Here is a 15,665-nt window from a genome sequence, read left to right as displayed (position 1 = left end):
AAGTAGATCTTGTAAAAAACTGCCACCATATGAAATTCATCAATCTTTTGATTCATCATAATATGGACAGTCAGGAAGGCAGGCAACAAGGCAAACTTCAGATAATATAAAAGTCTCACTCAGCTAACAGTGATTTTTTTCCAGCTTCAGTTGTCAAATATTTTCCAAAGTTTAATCACCTGAAGGAACTGTTCACACGAAATTTTCAACCAAAAAATACCAACAGTTCGCATCAACATGTATTGTTTGCTACTTGCCAAAGACTATATGTTTTGTCTTTTAATCATGAGAGTCATAATATGAGGGAGTCTATTATCCCCATTTTACATGAGAGGAAACTGAGGCAGAAGAGGCAAGTAATCTGCTAAGTCCCACAGTTGTAAGCAGTATCTTCTTACTCTACTATCCTATAGCTGGGAAGAAAATAACCCAGAAGAAAGAAAAATCTCTGTATACAAATGCATTAATGGCTTTCAGATATTAAATAACTTGCACCAGATCATAAGACTAATTAGCAGAAGAACAGGATTTTGAACCCAAGCAGTCTCCACCAGGACCTTGCATTGACCTACAAAGCTGCATTACTTGGTGCAGCTTTGTACTCTCTAGCACTTGCAGTATAGCACAAGGGAGAACACAAACACCAGTCAAGAATTAGAAGACAAATAAATGATGCAATGTGTAGTAGATGCCATAATGTGGTTGATGTGGGTTATTTACAGCACCCGAGAAGAGACTTGAGCCAGAGTCTGAGGATGAAGGGCCTCTGAGAGACAGACAGGAAGGTATGGCACTGATGAGTAATAACTGCTACCCTTTATTGAGCAACTACTGTGTGCAGGACATGTTTCTGATAGCTTTCCATTTGTCAACTAATTTAACCAAACAAGATGTAAGCTCAGAGATATATCATATATGGGTATTTAGTGTCACCAGCTTAAATAATCTGCTTTCAATTTAATGACTAAAGCAGAGAAAAAGGCTGCATCTATAACTACATTGTAGCTGATAAGAAATTTCCAACAAAAAGCGTTTCTTCTTATTAACCTCCCTGCTCATCAGAGAACGTTTTGGAAAAAGCATAAGAGGATTGAAGAAAAAGAAAAAAGCATTCCCCCATCTTACAGTTTCAACTCAATCAATCTTTCAAAACACCCACCTTCGATTTTCCTTGCCTCCTAGATATCTACCCTGACTTTAATTTTATAATAACCACATCCACCCCTTATAACTGAGTGCTAATATTGTGAATTTCACACAATATTATGAGAGTCATACTATGAGGGAGTCTATTAACAAATAATTTTTAACACTAATAAAGGTCCTCACTGACTTAGTATGATTAATAGATGCTTAAAAAGTAGGTCTGGGGTATAATGCAGAGCACTTGTCTATCAGGCACGAGAGTTTGATCCCCAGCACCAACACTCCCCTCAAAAAAAAAAAAAAAAAAAAAGATCAAAAAGTAAGTGCAATTTTTTCCTGTAGGGTTTAGTATATTCAACATAGTCCAACTAAGTATTCCATTTTATTAAACTCTTTTCTAAAATTATATATTTGCGGCTACTTGCTCTGTCAAATAAGGATATGTTAAAAAACCAACCATGATTCCACAGGTTTCTTCTTGGTTTTCAACCTTTTTTCTTAAACTAGCCCTAGCCCATTATTGTCTTATGCATTCAGGCAGCACTGACAGAATACCATAGACCGGGTGCCTTGTAAACAACAGAAACTTATTGCTCACAGCTCTGGAAGCTGAAAAAGACCAAAATAAGGGGCCAGCAACTTGGTTTCCAGTGAGGATGTGCTTCTCAGTGCACAGATGGCAGCCTTTTTGCTATAACTTCACATGGCAGAAGGGGTGAAGAAGCTTTCAGAACTCTTTTGTAAGGGCGCTAATCCTACTGATGAGGGTATGGCCCTCTCAAAGGGCTAATCGGTTCCAACAGTCCTAGTTTCTAATCCCATCAACTTGCTAAAATTTCCACATATGAATTTTGGGGTGACACAAAGGTTCAGAACTTCGTGCACCCACATGATGTCATTCATGAAGATCCATAATTGTTATATGTGCACTGTGGATTATTATGGATTAAATACAGATACAAAAGAGTCCTTATTGTCCAGTTTGAATTTTACTTTGATGTTCAGGATTTCCATCTGACTGCAACCCACATAATCCTAACTTAAACAAATGAACACTTTTATTTCTCTCATCAAGTTAAGTCCACATATCAGTGGAGATTGGTTTTAATTTTGAAGCTCAAGAACATCAGTGTACAGGTCTCTGTAGCTTTTTAGACCTTCCCTTTAGGGTCACAAGGTGTCCACTGCAGCCTTAGGCTTCCTGTGCACAGTCCAGGATGGAAAGACAAAAGGAAAACATAGCCTCATCGGCGCCCTTTTCAAGAAGTCTGAAGGGAGTCCCACCCAACAAGTTCTGCTCAATCTCATTGGTCAGAATTACATCACATGATCACTCTACCTGCAAGGGAGGGTGAGAAATAAGGCTTTAATCTGGACATCCTGCCACTCCCCAACAAAACCAGAACTCAATACAGATGGGAAATCAAATAGTAGGCAGAAAATTGCAGTCTCCGACACTTGCTATACCTGTATTTTTTTATAATTATCATTGGACTATCACTTTTGTTTTTAATCCTGGGTCACTTGTAGATAGCATTCAATGGATTTTATTTTAACCCAGGTTTGTATCATGATATTGGTGTTTGGAATTTATATTTCCCTCTTATCTCCTTATCTTCCATATAATGCAGGTAAATGGATGGAGTTGGAGAATATAATGCTAAGTGAAGTTAGCCATCCCCAAAAAAACAAATGCCAAATGTTTTCTTTCATATAAGGATGCTGATTAATAATGGGGATGGGGGGGCATGGGAGGAATAGACAAACTTTAGGTAGGGCAAAAGGGAGGGAAGGAAAGGGAGGGGGCATGAGAATAGGAAAGACAGTGGAATGAGATGACATCATTACCTGAAGTACTTGTATGAAGACACAAATGGTATGACTCTACTTTGTGTACAACCAGAGACATGAAAAGTTATGCTCTATATGTGTAATATGAATTGAATTGCATTCTGCTATCATATATAACAAATTAGAATAAAATAAAAAAGAAATTTCACTATGAATTCAATAAATAAAAATTAAAACACATCTATTAAATTCATAATTATCACGCTAAGAATTGAGTAAAACTGACTCTATTGTACAATGTTTGTAGCTACATAAATTGGTGCAATATTTTTGGAAAGGCATATGGCAAAAGCCATGAGGAGCCAGAAAATTAATTAGCCTTTGACCCAGTAATGTTGCAGAGAAACAATCCAAGTTTTTTAAAAACAAAACAAAAAAAACTACATGTGGAGAGATATTTAGAATAGCTTTTTAAATAGCAAACTAGAGAAAAATATTCTAAATGTCAGCAATTGATGGATGTTTAAATATATTGGTACATCTACTAAGTGGAATATAATACAACCATTCACATTTATATGTATGACAATTATGTAATAGCATGGAAAATTCCCATATTAATTACCAAAAACAGAATATTGAATTGTCTGGTAGTTTTAGAGCAAGAATTTTTAAAATAGACTGAAACAAAATACTCAAATATGCTCAATTAATTTTTTTTAGTTGGAGATGAGCACAATACCTGTATTTATGTTTATGTGGTGCTGAGGATTGAACCTAGTGCCTCATACATGCAAGGCATGTGCTCTGCCACTGAGCCACAACCCCAACCCTCAATTAAATTTTTTTAATCACTTATTGTTTCTATTGTCAATATTTTCTTTAAAGAATCTGTAATCTTAATAGTCTATTTTATGTAATGGATTGAAGAATATGCAGCAACATGAAAAATCATATTATCTGAAGAATATTTTCATGTACATATAGATTATACAGCAATAAATATTCTTCCTTAGAAAGTAGTTGTCTGCTAGCATAATGAATTTTTAGATGAATTTTTAACTCATCTATTAACAAAGCTGTATGATTTTTGTAAAAATTCCTTATTTATAATAATTTATGATTCCTTATTTATACAGAACAGCATAATAGATCAAATACAGTATTCAAGGAAAAAAGTCTAAAATATAAAGAATAAGCTTAGATCTAGATTTACCATTTTTTTTCTCTTGTGTTCAAAACTAAAAAGCATTAACTAACATTTACTTTTCTGCACAAACAGAAAATAGTTTGGCAATGATTTTGACCGGAACATAGGAAAAAGTGAAAAACAGCAACACATCAATGTTTTGCAAATTCATTTCTGAGAGGCAGTCAGTAGCCTGAACTCCTGGGGTGAGGAAATGAGCATTGACGAGACATGCCACTTCCGAGTTCCTGAGAATGTCACGATCCTCTCCCTGTGATCAGTCTTCCACCAGGCTGGCCTGGGTCCCAGAAAAGACCAGACGTGAACTTTCCACTTCTTCGTCGGGCCTCCAATCCAACTAAGCAAAAAGAAAAGAATGCTTTTCTGGCCTGCACTCTTCCCTTATCTGATAGTGCCAACGTGCCAACTGTCCACACGTGGCTTCTCAACTTTCCCATCCATATTCAGAGCGGGCAGGGTTTGTCAATCACTCTCCCCATCCCTCCAGATGAGCAAGAAACATTTGGCAGGAGACCAGTCCCTCCAGAGGCACAGCTGGTGTCCACTCCTCCCAGGCACAGAAAGAACAGGAAGGACTCAGGAACACTGACTCCAAGCAACCATAGTGTGCTGTTCTCTGTTCACTGCCCCAGTTTTCAAGATGCATTTGAGAGAAGTCAGAAATACGCAGCTCAGAAAGAGGTTGGCTGTGTGGCCGTTTGGCCTTTCGCGTTTAGTTAATCACTGTGACTTACATAGGAACGCTGTACAATGGTGGTATCTTTTCCAGAATGCCTTCAGCACGTTTTCAGCTGCTTAGTGAGATTTAATCCCACTTGCTGACATCACTTTGTGGGGTTATGTAAGGGCTCAGGTATTTTTCTAAGCAGCCCAATGGTGCTGTTCTATAGTACTCCAGCCCAACAGTTCTCAACAACCTCTTAACAACAAAGATAACCAATGACAGTTTGCCCATGGACAAAGTCAGAAGTGATTAAAAAAAAAAAAAAACAAACACCACACCTCCCCCACACACACAAGAATATCTGGCAGAGAAATCAAATACAAACTAAATTCTAATAATATTCACAGTATTGTATATGAAATATCACCCTTTTCTCCCCATCCAAGAGGGCTATTTCAGGACAACAGTACACAGGGACATATCATTAGGAAAACATTTTAGCCACTGAAGCTTATTCAAACTAGAAGTTATTAGGGAACAGGAACTTCAGCTATCAGAAATAAAACAACCACTCATGACACAAGTCAGAGCTATACATTAGCTGTAACTTTACTGCCTTTACCACCCAGCAACCCAGGACACTTTGTGACTTCTAAAGATGTCAGAATGTACCTTGGCTTCATTCTTGCTAGAAGAGCGTAAAAGGCCCTTCCTTTGTGGCTTCCTCTTCGTTCTTTGCAAACTCCTCAGGGTGTTCCTATTATTATTTCCATTGATGATTTCTTCACAATCAAATCCATGGTTTTCCTCCTCTTGTCAAGAGCTATATCCATCACAGGTTATGAAAGAGCAAGATCTACTAGAAGGAGCTCATGTATGACAATAAACCAAACTGCTGCTCCCTATAGCTCACGGTCCACGTAGACAAAGACCATACTCTCCTCCCCTGTGCTCCCCAAATGTCATCTGCTGCCTGTGCTATCATCCCACAACATCTTGAATCTTGCCAACTATTATCCAAGTTATACTCATTTTGAAATATACAACACATACAAAGGAACACCTAGTGATGATTGTAATTACTATGAATCTGTGAAGAAATATGAAAGGTACTAACGTTTTTGACCCAACTATATGAAACAGATCTCCTTTTAGTCAGAACTTAAAGCTCTTTAATAGTATCCTAAGTTTCTTTTTCCTTTGATTTGTTCTAATTAGTTGCACATGAGAGTAGAATGCATTTTGACATATTGAGTAGTAGTATCATAAGTTTCTTGATGCAGGGTTTGAACTTCATTTTTATTGATTGTTGTGAACTTGTTGTTTTGTAGTCAACATAAGGTGTAAAACTCTTTGAAATTGCATTGTCTCGCTGATCATTGCTATTGTCTGGAATTCAATTGACTTTGGCATATTGGTAAAACATGCCAAACCTTGCTAATTAACTCTAATAACTTATTCAAAAACTAGTTTCCATTTTTTATAAAATTATTACATCTTGAATAATGACAGCTTTATCTCTTCACTTCCAATATCAATCTTTGATTTTTGCTTTGTAGCCTATCTCCTGCACTAGCTAGAATAGTCCTCAAAAGGTTAAGTAGAAATGGTTCTGATAGGCATTCTTGTCCTGCTCTGAATTCCAGAGTCAAAGCTCTCAACATTCTACTACCAACTATGATGCTTTGATCCAAATGTTGCAGTTTCCCTCAGTCAGATTAAGAAAGTTCTCTCTACTAACATTTGTAAAAGCTTTTATCATAAATGATTCTTGGAGGCAAATGGGGTTGCTAATACTAATCCCCAGAATTAAAAAGATATAAGTCTATTTCCTCAGTCATGACAAAGCTGCTCTGAACAGTGGTCCCTCTCTATGAGGGAGGCTCCACCACACTATTTGGCATGAGAGCAGAGGAATCGTGTCCTCTGCACAAATGCAGGGTCCTAAAGAGAAAGGGAAGAAAGCCAAGTTAAGCCTGACCAGTTATCCTTCCAAAATTTACCAATCAGATGAGTCATTCATCTTCCCAAGGCAGAGTTCCCTCCACTACAGATTTTTTAAAATGAAAAAAAAAAAGAGTGAAAGAGAAGCTTTGCCCTTAAAGGTGTCCCATTTTAAATATGAGGCTTTTTCATGTGTCGAAGAACCTGTTCGGCAGAAAGTTCATGTGGCAGAGATGGGGGATGAGAGATAAAGAGAGAAATACAGTACTGAAGTTTTCAATAGATATGTAAAGAATAAAGAATTTTAGTCATTCCCATTCCCAACCATCTGCTTTGAGGTAAAAACAATTAGTACAGAACCGCCCTGCATAAAGTTTACACAACTAACAACAAAAAAATCTGCCTCTCTAATCTGTCCTCCATGGAGGACTTTGCTTTCAAACTTTCTTGACTATGCAACATAAGAAATATGTTTTCCATATATACCCTGCATTCTATCAGATCTCAATGGAATAAAATTAGAAATAAATGATAAAATAAAAAGTAGAAGCTACTGTAACACATGGAGACTAAATAATACACAATTGAATGATGAATGAATAGTAGAAGAAATCAAGGATGAAATAAAAATATTCTTAGAGGTAAATGAGAACACTGATACAACATATCAAAATCTCTGGGACACTGTGAAGGCAGTACTAACAGCCACATTTATTGCATTGAGTGCATTCTCTAAAAGAATAAAAAGTCAACAAATAAATCACCTAACACTATATCTGAAAGCCCTAGAAAAAGAACAAGTCAACACCAAAAGCAGTAGAAGACAGGAAATAATTAAAATCAGAGTTTAAACTAATGAAACTGAAACCAAAGAAACAATTGAAAAAATTGACAAAACAAAAAGTTGGTTCTTTGAAAAAATAAATAAAATAGATAAACCCCTGGCCATGATAATGAAGAGAAAGCTAAATTTACTAAAATACAAGATGAACAAGGAAATATCACAAAGGACATGTCTGAAATACAGAAGATAATTAGAAACTATTTTGAAAAATTATACTCTAATAAAATACAAAATATCAAAGACATCAGCAAATTTCTAGAGACATATGACCTGCCCAAACTTAATGAGGAGATCATACATGTTTTAAACAGACCAATTTCAAGCAATGAAATAGAAAATGCCATCAAAAGCCTACCAACCAAGAAAAGCCCAGGACCAAATGGATTCTCAGCCAAGTTCTACAGGAATTTCTAAGAAGAATTAACACCAGTCAATACTCCTCAAAGTATTCTGTGAAATAGAAAAGGAGGGAACCCTTCCAAGCTTATTCTGTAAGCCTAATATCACCCTGATACCAAAACCAGACAAAGACACAACAAGGAAAGAAAACTTCAGATCAATAACCCTGATGAACATAGACCCAAAAATTCTTAATAAGATTCTGGCAAATTGCATACAAAAACATATTAAAAAGATAGTGCACCATGACCAAGTGGGATTCATCCCAGGGATGCAGGGTTAGTTCAACATATGGAAATCAATAAATGTAATTCATCACATTAATAAACTTAAAAACAAGAACCATATGATCATCTCAATAGATGCAAAAAAAAAGCATTTAACAAAATACAGCACAGCTTCATGTTCAAAACCCTAGAAAAACCAGGTATAGTAGGAACATACCTCAACATTGTAAAAGCTATATATGCTGAATCCAAGGCTTGCATCATTCTAAATGGAGAAAAATTGAAAGCATTCCTGCTAAAAGCAGGAACAAGACAAGGACATCCTCTGTCACCACTTCTATTCAACATCATCCTTGAAACTCTAGCCAGAGCAATCAGACAAAAGGAAGAAATTAAAGGGATACGTATAGGTAAAGAAGAACTCTATCTCTATTTGCTAATGACATAATTCTATATCTAAAGATCCAAAAAATTCCATCATAAAACTTCTAGAATAAATGAATTCAGCAATGTAGTAGGATATAAAATCAACACCCACAAATCAAATGCATTCCTATACATTAGCAATGAATCCACTGAAAGAGAAATTAAGAAAACTACTCCATTCACAATAGCCTCAAAAAAAATACGTGGAACTCAATCTAACAAAAGAGGTGAAAGACCTCTCCAATAAAACTATCAAACATAAAAGAAAGAAGTTGAAGAAAACCTCAGAAGATGGAAAGATCTCCCATGGTCCTGGATAGGCAGAGTTAATATTGTTAAAATGACCATACTACCAAAAGTGTTATAGATTTCATGCAATTCCTATTAAAATCTCAATGACATTCTTCATAGAAATATAAAAGGCAATCATGAAATTTATTTGGAAAAATAAGAGATCCAGATAGCTAAAGCAATCATTCACAAGAAAAGTGAAGCAGGAGGCATCATAATATCAGACCTTAAACTATACTACAGAGCTATAGTGATAAAAACGGCACAGTATTGGCACCAAAGTAGACTTGTAGACCAATGGTACAGAATAGAAGACACAGAGACAAACCCACATAAATATGGTTATGTCATACTAGACAAAGGTGCCAAAAAACTTCACTGGAGAAAAGATAGCCTATTCAACAAATGGTGCTGGAGAAATTGGAAATCCAAATGTAACAAAATGAAATTAAACCTCTATCTCTCACTCTCACTCTGCATAAAAATCAACTCAAAGTGGATCAAAGACTTAGGCACTAGAACAGGCAACCTTAGCCCAATAGAAGAAAAAAACAGGCCCAAATATTTACCACCAACTGACCCAGCTATCCCACTCCTTGGTTTATTACCCAAAGGACTTAAAATCAGCATACTATAGTGACTCACCCACATCAATACTTATAGCAGCTCAATTCACAATAGCTAGACTGTGGAACCTACCTAGGTATCCCTCAATAGATGAATGGATAAACAAAATGTGATATATATATATATATATATATATATATATATATATATATATATATATATATATTCCCCAATGGAATATTACTCAGCTTTAAAGAAGAGTGAAATTATGGCATTTGCCAGTTAATGGTTGGAGTTGAGAATATCATGCTAAGCAAAATAAGCCAATCTCATAAAACCAAAGGCCGAATGTTTTCTCTAATATGCGGATGCTAATTCACAATAAGGTGGGGGGCACTAGGGAAGAATAGCATTACCTTACATTAGGTAGAGCGAAGTATGGGAGGGAAAGAGTGGGGATGTGGGGATAGGAAAGATAGTAAAATGAAGCAGACATTATTACTATGTTCTGCAACATTTACACTCAGAAAAATGAGAAATTATATCCCACTTACGTATGATCTATCAAAGTGCATAATTGCATTCTATTGTCATGTATAACTAATTAAAACAAATAAAAAAATTTTATATATATATATATATTTTCCAAGGTGGCCTTACACATTCTGTACACGCAGAATACAGTTTCACAACGCAATTCTTACCCTCACTTCCTGTAAAACACTGACGTACCTGAGACCTTTATTCAGCTGACCTTCATCTGTCTGCAATATAGAAGAGTTAGGAAGGAAGCTGTCTGAGTCAGTTATGCTGCTAAAACAAAACAGCTTAAGCTAGGTAATTTATACAATGGAAATTGACTCCTCACAGTTCTGGAGGCTGGGGAGTCCGAGGTCAAGTTACCAGAAGTGAGATGAAAGCAGGAAAGTATAGTAGATGCAGTTGTTCCCCTCTCTGGACAATCCCCTCCCAGGCCTGTGCATTCATCACCAACACCAATGCCTGTGAGTTTTGCCTCCTCCCCTGGTCAAGTGCCCTTTGCCTGCAGAAGCCATCTTGCAGAAAATGCCCAGGAAGTTAACCCTCACCCTCCCATCCCAGGTGCATCCCACAGCCAATGTCTGATTGATAAGGGATCAGAGGCCCAGTCACACTGCCTCCAATTAGGATGACCCTGTGGTGCAGCTCTCCTCCAGAGCCCCAGTGGTTCAGTCTGACGCTACACTCCAGGGGAGGCCCCTTGCACTTAGCTTCTCCCCTGCCCCACCCATTTCCCTTGCTTGCTAACTGATTTTCCTAAAAACCCTCAATTAAGCAATCTTACACAATTTTCCCATCTCTACCTCCACTTCCAGGAAGCCCAACCTAAGACAGGGATCTGAAAGACAGAAAAAGAAGGGTGTTTGGAATATTCTAATACCTCTTAGCAGTTCTGTCAATTTTCTTATATTTTGTGGTAAAACCATCACCATATTGAAAATACATCACCCATCCATTTCCATCACAGATGGAAGAAGCCACCCCTGTAGTGACACACTGTCTTGTGGCCAGTTCAGTTCATTTTACAGGATCTGTTGTTTAATTATTCACATATTTTGTGAATTATAGTGAAGTACCGCTGTAGCTTGACCTTTTTATTACTCTCTAATTTGATTAGCTGACCATTTAACTTACATCATGTTTGTAGCCTACCTGTCTTGTACAAAAAAAGACAAGTGACCAGACAAAACAGAATACAGAAAAGATCAAGTGTGACTATCTTTCATGGAACAATGTTTGAATTACAGTTCAGATACATCATCCCCTCAGGGATCATAGGTAAACAGCAAAAAATGCATTCTCTCACATTCCAGTAACACCCAGTTCATTTACAGGCTAAATGGAACCTCAGAACACCTGGTCTGCTTTGACAATTGCTGTCTCCACCTTATTTTTGTAACTGACATGCTGACATCATTCAGTGACGAAGTGTTAATGGTAGTCACCAGTATATTTTACTTATATTTTTAAAGCATGTCATCCCAAGGAATCAGGCTTCTGATGAGCAGGGGGAAAAAAAAAGTGACTTCACTTTTAAAACTTATCAGAATGAGAAAACACAGGTAAATCACTGAACCTCTTTGAGACTTGCTTTCCTCATCCATTACAGTGAAAATAATAATGAGACTGATTATTTTGATTTCACAAAATTGACTCTCACACACATGAAGCACTTAATATAAAATAGGGCACAGTGAGCATTCAACAAATATCTCTTGTTACAGTTACTTTTCAAGGCATATGTTGATGTTAAATTTAGTAAGAATCTCATTTTATAGATAAAATTAGTTGAACATCAGATGAGTGAACACAAGTTTTTCAAAATGCAGCCAGGGTCAGCGTAAAGCAACTCCAGGGCTCTCCACTCACATAGATGCACTGGTAAGCTGTGGATTGCCATATTCTCTATTCCAACCCTTTCTGGATTGTGAAAAACTGTGCCTGTGTCTATCCAAGAAACTACTTATCCTATTAGGTTTCCTTCAATATAATGACCCTATAGCCATTCCAAGTCCAGACCTGTCTATAGTATGACAAATAGCTCCAGATGAGTTTGCCCAACAAACAGAAGAAATCTGATCAACATGAAAAAACAATTAAAGCAAAGACTTGGTAGAAAATAACTATCTCAAGCCACTATTTTTGTAGAATTTAAGATAGCATCCCTAGTTTTTTTTTTTTTACTTCTAATTCACTTTTAGCTTGTTACTCCTGCTCTGTATTGTGTACAGCAGGGGGGAAATTTAAATAATCTAATATTAATCTAGCAATCTAATATTACGAGAGCTTTCAACTTGGTTGTGCAGTGCTCATTATCACTGCTTCCCTCCCATAGTTATTGTGCTCCTCTCCTCCTCTGCCCTGTGTCCCAGGAGGCTCATCTATACTGGACTTCACTGGGCTCCCTATCCTCCAGTCTTCTGTCGGATTTAAGGGGAAAACAAGAGGCCCCAGTAGGAAACTGTAAAGGAAAGAATGAGGTTGAGGAGAGAGATTCCCCCAGCTCCCTCCCTGCCAATCCCAGTGGGTTGACTATGTCTCTCTACTGAAGGCCACAACTCCTGACAGGCAGCCCTGGTCTTAAAGCTCACTCTCACACTCCTGCTTCTCCTCTTTTTCTCTCTGTCCCTCTGCTTCCTCCACTCCTCCTCCTCTCCTCCCCCCTCTCTCTATGGGCTTTATCAACCACCATGCTCCCTTGCCCTAGCATGGGAATAACATTGTTATTAGCCTCGGGTGACTCTGCCATCTTCTTTGCTTCCCCTTCTTTGCTGTCCTGTAGTGCATAGGCCCTTTTTGATTAGTCTCAAGTTTTTCAATTTGAATGTTCCACCTGTTTCTTTCTGGGCCCCTGACTGATATTTTTAATGAAAGTCAATGGGGGTGTAACTTTATTCTCATGAAGCAAATTAATTTTAATTGTATTTCTAAATGTCCTGGGTCACTGTACTCTTAAATGGCATATGAATACTTTTCTCACCATTGCTCCCACCAGTGAGAGGAACTCTGACTCAAGGACTGAATCATATGGAGTACCATTCTCAAACTGTGCACACACCCCAAATGATTTTATAGTTTCTGCTGTGGTGATAACTGATCCATTTAAGCAACTGTTGTAGACATCAATCTCAGCTTTAAAATATCAAATCTGAAAGACTTCATCTTGCTTTTCTAGAAATCAATTTCAAATTTAGGCTGCTAGGAAACAATCTCAGTGCTTCTGTGGTCACTCCTCTTTCCTTAGCTTATGTTCCAAGAGCACAGAGGAGGGAGGGTTTATTGATAATCAGTCATTTATCTACACAGATTGGCCAAGAAATGGCCACTGGCTTGTCCCTGTGGCTCCCTGAGGCCCAATTTCTCTCTGCTGTTGCATGGTCCAATAACACTGGTTTCCATGAGACGTCTCTGGTCTTATCTACCTAGACACAACTTCTCAGGACTTGCTCCTCTGCAGGATGCTGTCAGGATCCCCATGTCTCTAGGACCTGAGGACCGTGTTCCTTTCCCTGATCTGGCCACAAAGAATATTCTTCTAGTCTGCAGCAAACTCTTCTAGGAGCCCCTGCCAAGCCACTTGGCTCTTTCCTGCCAACCACTTCCTACTTTTCTCATCCTTGATAGATCCTCGAAGCCCTCCTATCAGCTTGGTCCCTGAGAACAAAAGCCAAGAGGAATGGAGAAGTTCTTTTTCACTTTTAACCCTGCCTTTGACTTCTCTGGGGAAATGAAGGGACCATGCATGAAAGAAATAGGAAACAAATTAATCTCTCAAAAGACTGAGAACTACACAGCTCTCAGCAGTTAATTTAAGGAGAAAATAAAAACTATCACAAGGGATGGGCTTTGCCCTTAGTAGCTGCATTTAATTTCTGCAGATAGAGTATGGCAGAGTAGAAACTATTCTATCACTGGTGTACCTGACCACCAAAGGTGGATGGTAGTTTCTGGATCTTGTGATCCAAATATAAAAGCTTATGAAGAGACAGATACCAGAGTTGAACAAGACTATTCCACACACATCTTTTACTTAAAAACACAATTTCCTATTATATTAGCTTAAAACAATTAATATACCATTACTTAAGTTTCTTTAAAAAAATATTTAAGAAAAGATTTTAAAAGCAGGAAATCTTATTTTGTAACTTTGAAAAAAACTTGGTTCACCTTTCCTTGTATCAAAACCTCTATAGTCATTTGAAGTAGGAGAAAGTTGGTTTTCCTTTTGTTTAAAAAACAAAAAACATTTCCTCATAAAGTTGATAACCAGTTTAACTGATTATTGAATAATCAGACTCTTCATTTTTTGTCTAGTAGACTTCCTGTTCACTCCCAAAAGGAGCTTTAAGCTTTAAGGAGATCGTGTCCTTTCTTCCAGATCAGTTTGCAACATTTTGCAAATAGAAAAAATGCTTAATTACACATATGTTCTAAAATTTTTTCACCCACCAAGATGTTACCCACACATCATCGAATTGATTTGTTTTGTTTTGTTTTGTTTTTAACTTTTCAGCAATCACATGCTCTTAGTCTTTGCCAGACTGGCAAGAAATGTGAGGAGCCTTGCTCAGTGGCTTCTCTCTAAAGGCAGGCCCAGCAGGCTTTGAAGGTGAGCATGAAAGAGGCTGCATAAGGATTCTAATATTGAAGCCCAGCTGGAGAAGGTTACAGATCCTAGAGAGCCCTCTCAAGATGTGGCAGGATTCCTTGCATTTCCACCTATAAATGCAACCTCCCTCAATCTCAAATATCCTGTAATCCTTCAAGTATTAAGAAAGCTTCCACCTTGGTCTTTTAATAGATTTTACTTAACACACCTCCTCATGTCAACAGAAGGCCTCCTCAAATCCCATCACATGGATCCATGTCTGACCAGAAAGAGCAGAAGCTGAGCTGTGCTTGGTTTCGGCTCAAAGGCAAATTCCTAAGTTCATTACAAACTGCCCTATAATAACCAGTCACAAGAGAGTCCCATAAGCTGAAATCCTCAAGAAACAGAGAGCACCTTCAGTTGTCTTACATCAAAAACACCCTCAAATCCCACCTTCCTGCGGATCTCAGAATGAGCCAGTAAGCAGATTCAGTCAAGTTCACTCACCTTCATTATCTGTACTCCAGACAGCAAGTGATACTATTTCATATTGGCCAATGAGTAACCAAGGAATGTGGCTGGCTTTGAGTTGTTAAGGTTACAAATAAAACTGAACACATTAACATTTTAAAAGAAAAATCTGTCAAGCAGGATCCTAACCATATTCAGGACATATTTATTTCTCTCTGAATTTTATCCCCTATGGAATTAATGCTATTATCCAATAATGCCTATTATAAACCCTAAGCATTAATCTTCCCATGGATTTTGAGTGAAATTCTATGTCACTAATGCCCCCTTTTTAGTCATTAGCTGGCCCGGGAGAGACAGGATCATTTTGAGTCTCTGATGTCTTAAAAGCAAACATTCACCAAATTCTTTCCACTTGTTTGGGCTTATTTACTGATTGTTTTTTACCTTCCAAGTGTAACATTCCACAAACTGCTTCAACACTGTTCTCCAAACACCTGGCTTAGCTGTGGAAAGGCAGAGAGAGGCTCCAAGGGGGGAGACTGAGCACAGTA

The 15,665-nt window shown here is 37.6% G+C and overlaps 1 long non-coding RNA gene across 1 annotated transcript in view; it reads right to left on the bottom strand.

Moving 5' to 3' along the window:
• The window catches only part of LOC144377269 (uncharacterized), a 528,176-nt gene extending 512,877 nt beyond the window's left edge, over positions 1-15,299 (bottom strand). The window contains exon 1 of the long non-coding RNA XR_013438091.1: positions 15,148-15,299. This is a non-coding gene — a long non-coding RNA (uncharacterized LOC144377269). The remainder of the gene's footprint in view (positions 1-15,147) is intronic.
• Between the last annotated feature and the right edge of the window lie 366 nt (positions 15,300-15,665).

This window comes from Ictidomys tridecemlineatus, chromosome 4, assembly GCF_052094955.1.
Source record: "Ictidomys tridecemlineatus isolate mIctTri1 chromosome 4, mIctTri1.hap1, whole genome shotgun sequence".
In the NCBI taxonomy this organism is placed as follows: domain Eukaryota; kingdom Metazoa; phylum Chordata; class Mammalia; order Rodentia; family Sciuridae; genus Ictidomys; species Ictidomys tridecemlineatus.
Note: the sequence above shows the minus strand (reverse complement) of the source record. Positions and strands in the feature narration are given on the sequence as shown.